The sequence below is a fragment of the Scardinius erythrophthalmus genome, assembly GCF_964197995.2.
Source record: "Scardinius erythrophthalmus genome assembly, chromosome: 23".
Lineage (NCBI taxonomy): Eukaryota > Metazoa > Chordata > Actinopteri > Cypriniformes > Leuciscidae > Scardinius > Scardinius erythrophthalmus.
In genome coordinates, this window is record NC_138243.1 from 17,014,422 (window position 1) to 17,022,238 (window position 7,817).

Here is a 7,817-nt window from a genome sequence, read left to right on the forward strand (position 1 = left end):
TAGATTAAAGGGGCATCGAACACATCTTACCCCACTCTCACTTATGTTACAACTTTTTTTAGGGCTTCATCTATGACCCTTGACGACATCTGCAGCAAAGCTAAATGTCACAAAGACCAAGTAAATTTGATTAGCATCGGGTCCCTTTTGTAGCTTAGCCTTTCAGACTGGTACCAAAATTAGATGTTCTGTGAACACATATGGGTAACTTACCATGCACCTTTAAGAGAGTGTAGGTGTTCAGCGCAGTGCCAAATTAATTATATGAATACCTTAATTTTTTACTCAAAAATTTTTGGCTTTACTCAGCCTCAAGTTGTTCCAAACCTGTATGAATATCTTCTTCTTCTTTTTTTGTTTAGCAGAAGACAGAAACTCATACAGGTTTGGAATAACTTGAGGATGAGTAAATTATGTCAGAATTTTCATTTTTGGGTGAACTAAGTGTAGGCTAATTTTCAACAGTTGTAGTTCATTTTGACTGAAGTCTAAAGCAGAGAACGTCGTTCAAATGGCAGAACAAGTACAATAAAAGATTAATAATAGCAGGCCATTAAACCTTTGTGAAATGATTGCATATGTTCTTTGTTTTAGAATATATGAAATTGAAGCATAATGCTGACCTTTTCTGCATTTTATTTGTTATTTCTTTTGATGTAAGCACTTCAATTGAGACCTGACAGGTGTTTAAGGCTAATGACACACAGTTCTATTCTTTTCAACAGGGATGTGGCAGATGTTTGCACTTCTAAACACCGTAAATGGAGAGAATTGCCAGTCCACAAAAGAGGCCCATTTTTCCACATGACTGGCACTATTGCTGCATTCATACAATGTCGTAATTACCAGTCTCGAGATGACACCACATGACATTCTATTCGGGGCTGTTCAAGTCCTCAGACTGGGAATTATGCATTTCTATGGCAACACTATCAATACCTAAATTAATCTACAGCGGTCAGGTGATACAAGTAGGAGCTCTCTGAAAATTCTCATCTTACAAGCTGTAACTACGGACTCTACGGGGACTTGAAAGCTTTTTACAAGTTGAAATCTGGTAAAAACAAAGTTCTGTCATGAAACAGATGGCGCAGGCTGATAGGTCCTTAACTCAATCTGCTTGCAATCACATCATTCTCTAGAAGGCACAGCTGATCAGTAGCCAATGAGCTCGCTGCTGAAACCTTCAAATACTCAAATACTTTCAGAAATCCTCCACCTTCCCCAGCTCCACCTGTATAGATCTGTTATGGGTAATTCATGTATGCTATATTGTACAAATTTCGCGCCTTGACTTTTGCTACTCAAACTACCTTGTGCACTTGAAACTCAGTGGCGGCGAGCGAGAAAGGGGGGCGGGGGTGTTCAAAGGAGCCGTTTTATTGGTTGGCACCTAGCCAATGAAATGGGGCTTCTATTGTACAAGATAATGTCACGAAACGTGACATCATCCTCGGGGACGCTCTGAAACGCTAACGCATTAAGGCCCTTGCACACTGCATCCGAAATTCGCATTCGAAATTTTCGCACATTAAAAAATAAATACGACCTCAAGTTATATCAATCACGCTTACACACTGCCTCCGAAACGTTCGTCCGTCAAAAAAAAATTCGGATCAGGTTCGATTTTCTGCATTTTTTGCATCCGTAGCATGCATTTTGAATGGTGTTTTGGCAATTTAAAGCCACCGAATCACGAATATTCACGAATACGAAAAAACGCATGCGAAAATTTCGGACTCAGTTGTGCGACTGATATTAAAAGAAATAAATTATATTATCAAACTCAGTAAACACCATAGTAATAATGCATGCAACAGAAAAGCAGATAGGCAACAGTTGAACAGAATGACGAATCATATGAGTAACCATAGTAAATAATAACAAACAAAATGACAGAAAACTCTAAACTGAACATAACTGTGACAATATTAGATACAAGATTGCTTGATTGCTTGCTCAGTCAAAGCTGATTTAATCAAGGCGATCCATAAACACGGGTTATTCCCTAATTGACTAAGTGAATGATTCACTAATTCATTTATGTTCATTTGGTTCGTTTCTGAACTATTTCGGTTGGCTGAATCAGTCGATGACTCATTCACTAAATATAATCACTTACACCTACTGGCATAATAATGTAACCTGCAGAAAGAGACACTGAAAAAGTATGAACTTTTCTAAAATGTTCAAATGGATCATTTTTTTTCTGTACAAAAGTACGTAATTTGCAATTAATTGTCTCTCCTCTGGGCTCAACTGAAACATTTAACCTTTTGAAATGACTAATTCACCTTTCAAACACAGCCAAATACATCTGACTACTCGACAGTAGAACCTGAATGAACTAAGAATTGCACAGTCAGAAAAAAAGCTGATCAGTTAGATTTGAAAAAAGACCAGGTCACAATTTTCTATCATTCAATTTCCAGTTTTAATATACTGTTATTTAAGCTTTACATTTGAAATTGAATTCAATAAGACTGAAGGCATGCACTGTTATTTAAGCTTTACATTTGAAATTGAATTCAATAAAACTGCAGACATGCACTGTATTATGTTTTTATATCAAGGACATTCAAGAAACTTTGTGCACAAGAGCAAGTAGAGATATTTAGGAGCTCATTTCCCTGAGGGCAGAGCTCGGCCTCCTTAATGCTCGTCTGTTCCACTGCACTGAGGATGCCACACTCCTTTACCCTTATCAAGAGCCGGCAGATGTTCTAAACCTGTCCAAATCCTCTCTTCCCCCAGAAAACAGCACAATTCTGCCTAAAATAACCTCCAGATTCTGCTGTCAAGGCCCAAGGAACCACAAACTGACTCTGTGTGTAATTTATAGCACAGGTGAGGTGTCTCACACGAGAAGACAATGCAAGGGAAAGTGGGTTTTATAAGTCTCATGGTTGCCTATGAAAATCTTACAGTGAATGCAAAGACAATATCTATATGAAATCACAGTACAGAAGGACCTAACATGTAGGTGTGAAAGGTTTTATTTTTAGAAACGAAGCAAACAAAGATTCCTCATCCTCCAAAAATATGACTCATTTTAAATCAGAAATTGCAAATTTCACTGTTTGGATCTCTCACATTTTTGTTCACTTGTTGAAATCAATCGAATCACTAGCAAAAAAGCATTACATTTGTTTAAAGATACAAAAAACCTGAACGGTCCCAACTTGAGTCACAGTGACTTCTCTATATTTGTACTGTATTGCATTGCTCATGTAATATCGATACAGGTTGCTTCAGGTCTTTTGCTTTAGATTGTACAGCTCAGGTTTCAGGACCATGGACAGAGACACAGTGAGCCTTTGAAACCACGACTGTTTCAATTCTGCAAAATACATCCTCTCATTATAAATAAACTAGTTCTGATCCTCTGACAAGCTTGGTCAGGAGAAGGTGTTACCATTTCACACATTAAATAAAGACATGGATTTCCTTTGGAGCCAGAAGATATAAGGCAGGAATTCTTAAACAATAAACACTGACCTCATTTATTTTGTTCTTGCATGTTCCTGGTCTTCATCAGTGCATGTCACACCCAAGGCTACCAAATGCTTGTCTTTGTAAGCTTTAATCAAAATAGAATGTAATTTATAATATTTTATTATTGTTGAATATCTTTTGTCACTCTGAAATACGTCACAGTACAAGTAGCCTAATAATGCTTATCATATTTTATTATATACTATACTTATACAAGCCAGTGAAAATCTATTCTTTTTTTAAACACATTATTCCATCACATTTTGTTAACAAATCAATCTTATAATTATTCATAATAATAATAATAATTTATTCATACTAAATAATGCACAGATTATTATGAGTTTGTCTGGTCATCACCTGCACACTCTTCTGCACCACTCCTGTCTACCATCATGCTCATCAACTCTCCATAAAAGCCAGCCCCACACACAGAGGGGTTGTCTGGTCTCGTCCTTGCTAACTTGGTCTGCTTCTATTGCTAATCGCTACTTACCTTCATCTACCATCTTATCATCTGTTCAGCTCCTACAAAGATGAGAGACATTATTATCATCATCATCTTCAGCGATCATCAAGATGTGTGTGGTGCAACCTGTTTGGACCGTTTCATTCCTCATCCACTCTGGTTGTTGTGATTTGCTACATTTGCCACCTCATTTCACCCTGTTGTTATAAGAAATTGTTTCATCATTGTAGTCCCCGTTCTCATGAGTCTGTATTACGTGACAAGTTAATGTATGACGCATGAAGAAACAAACTATTCGTTAATGATTACTGCATCAGCAACTAATGAAGAGTATCTCTGATTAATGTATTAATTAAATGTGTGTCATCATGTATTAATTCTCTAACAACATGTATTAACTAATAGTGTAAATGAATGTGTTAGTTACCACAACGGATTGACGATATGTATTTCAACTTCCAGTTGTCTGCTTTGGCAAAGATAACATTACACTGTAAAAACGTGCAATCTACAGTAATTTACTGTATACAAGTTCACAGTAGAATAATGTAGATTTAGTAAAAAATTGCGGTAATGAAAAGTACTGTGAGAGTCACGGTAACCATGTCCATGTCCTGTTGAAAATCACAGTAACCAACAATGTGCTGTAGACAATCACAGTAACCTATTATGTATATAGGGAAAGAAAACACACTGACAGCTGGGTTGCCAGCCAATTACTCCATTTAAACTGACCTCACTGTAATTCAATTATATTTTCATTCTGCATAGAGAATGCAGGAAGCAAATGTATTTAATAAAACTACAAAAGTCATGTCACCAGAAGTCAGATATTTAGTTGTTTTCAACACACCTAGCAATAAGGGAAGAATTAATAATGAAGCTTGGTATAATGATCATTTGTTTAACTGTGACTGTTGATAAATGGATATTCACATTCATATTCAAATCATGCAATATGCATTAGTTTTATTTATTTGGGCTGAAACAATATAACTAAACAGTACTTAAACATTAAGAACCAGCCGGTGCCAATAGCCTAAGGTTAGTATACTCCAGTGCTCTGAGTTCAATTCCTGTCCTGCCTCAAGGTCCTTTTCTGATCCCTTTCCCCTCTCTCCACCCCACTTTCCTGTCAATTGCTACACTGTTCTGCAAAAAAAGCAACAAAATTGTTTGTTTTTTTCATGCAAAAAAAGTACATGGTTGCTACTGTAAATGAAAACAGAGAAAATATGGTTATTTCTTCTAAGGTAAGTTATTTGACATTTGCTTGTTAATTACTGTGAAATTCACAGTCCATTTATTACAGTGTATATTAAGACTTTACTTGTTGAGGCACATGACTATTAACTCATTAAGTAATATGTCATTATGGTTATGGTTGACATCCTATACTGTAAAGTCTGAGATCTGACAGTTGCACAGTCAATGTAGCTAATGTCAGATAATGTGTTTAAAGATGGGTAAGTTGGGCTATTAAATAATATTGGTCTATTATCCTCATAAACCATATTTAAATGTTACTGTAATGGTCACCAGCTGGAGAGCCCTTGAGAGCCACCAGAGGGCACTCCACACCAGACTCTCACGTTCACTCACAGACTACATCTCCCATCATTCTCTGCCTGGACTCATCAGCACTCATTATCACATTCACCTATATCTCATTATCTTGTTATAGTTCACCCCATATAAGCCTGGTTCACCCCTTCACTCACTGTGAAGTTTTGTTTAGTGTCACACTGCAACTCTGAGCAGTTTCCTGGTTTTCTTGTTTCTTGGTTCTTGCTTTTCGGATTTCTTGCCTGTTCCTTGGATTACTCTCTTGCCTCTGACCCCTGCCTATCTTGTTTTTGTTTTGTTTTGTTTGTTTGGACTGTCTACCTGTGTTTTGACCCATTGCCTGTTTATTGGATTACGTGTCTGGATTGTCCCTTAATAAAGCTGCTATTGGATCTCATCTTCGAGTCTCGGAGCAGTTTCGTGACAGAAAACTTCGCCAACACAGATCCAGCAGCCAAGTAAGACCCAGACCCATCATGAATCCAGCAGCACAGATCATGCGTCTCCATCAGGGAGACCAGCCCATAGAGGAATACGTCACGTCGCCTGAGCCCTCAGCAGAGATGGTCGCCGACACACCTGAACCTGAGCCCTCAGTAGAGATAGCCGCTGCCACGGTGTCTGTCCCTGAGCCGGTGTCTGTTCCTGTCCCTGAGCCGGTGTCTGTCCCTGAGCCGGTGTCTGTTCCTGTGCCATGGTCGCCTGAAGGGTCGTCTCCGCCCTGGCCGCCTGAAGGGTCGTCTCCGCCCCGCCCTGGCCGCCTGAAGGGTCGTCTCCGCCCCGCCCTGGCCGCCTGAAGGGTCGTCTCCGCCCTGGCCGCCTGAAGGGTCGTCTCCGCCCTGGCCTCCTGAAGGGTCGTCTCCGCCTTGGCCTCCTGAAGGGTCGTCTCCGCCCTGGCCTCCTGAAGGGTCGTCTCCTCCCTTGCCGCCTGAAGGGTCGTCTCCTCCCTGGCCGTCTGCACAGTCTGCTTTGCTCTAGCCGCCTGAAGGGTCGTCTCCGCCATGGCCTCCTGAAGGGTCGTCTCCGCCCTGGCCTCCTGAAGGGTCGTCTCCGCCCCCCGGCCTCCTGCAGGGTCGTCTCCTCCCTGGCCGTCTGCACAGTCTGCTTTGCTCTAGCCGCCTGAAGGGTTGTCTCCTCCCTGGTCATCTGCACTGCCTGCTCTGCCCTGGCCTCCCGTCTTGCCGCAGTCTCCAGGTCCTCTTCCACTTCACGGGCCTGGCCCTCCATCCCGCCCCCGGGTCCTCCTCTGCTCCACCACCCTCCTAGACTGTTTTTCTGAGCGTCTGGAATCCGCTCCTTAAAAGGGGGGCTATGTAACGGTCACCAGCTGGAGTGCCCTTGAGAGCCACCAGAGGGCACTCCACACCAGACTCTCACGTTCACTCACAGACTACATCTCCCATCATTCTCTGCCTGGACTCATCAGCACTCATTATCACATTCACCTGTATCTCATTATCTTGTTTAGTTCACCCCATATAAGCCTGGTTCACCCCTTCACTCACTGCGAAGTTTTGTTTAGTGTCACACTGCAACTCTGAGCGTTTTCCTGGTTTTCTTGGTTTTTGGATTTCTTGCCTGTTCCTTGGATTTCTCTCTTGCCTCTGACCCCTGCCTGTCTTGTTTTGTTTGTTTGGACTGTCTACCTGTGTTTTGACCCATTGCCTGTTTATTGGATTACGTGTCTGGATTGCCCCTTAATAAAGCTGCTATTGGATCTCACCTTCGCAGAAACAGATCAGCAGTTTCGTGACAGTTACATTTTTCTTCTTCAATTTTTTTTTTTTTTTTTAATAAACAAGTATGCGTTTGAACGTATATCTGAACGACTCCAGCTCTTGACATGCAAATGATCCTGATATAGGCTAAATTTACATTGTTTAAAGTGTTCAGCACTCCTGCCTTCTGCCTTCAGTTGTCACATCTGAATTATTAGTTAGGTTGTCTACACAAAAGCTCACCTGTCAGTAGAGCGATTGTTTTTGGTATCTCATTCCCAGATCACCCCATGAACCGCACAGCTGCTTGTCGCCACAAATGACCCACTACAGGCTTCAACACACAACATGATTAGGATAAATTTAGAAGACAGAGTCAGGAAATTCCTTCAGGGGATGTTTGTCAAAGAAAGGAACAGACTTTTGTTCAAAGATCTTTCTGTATGTCTGTAATATTAATTACTCAAGGCTTAGTAGGCTATCTACTGTAGCTATTTGTCATTTTAAAGGTGTCATGGCTCCCGTCTCTGGGCGCAATTTGCCAAGATATGATAAATTCGTAGTGATCT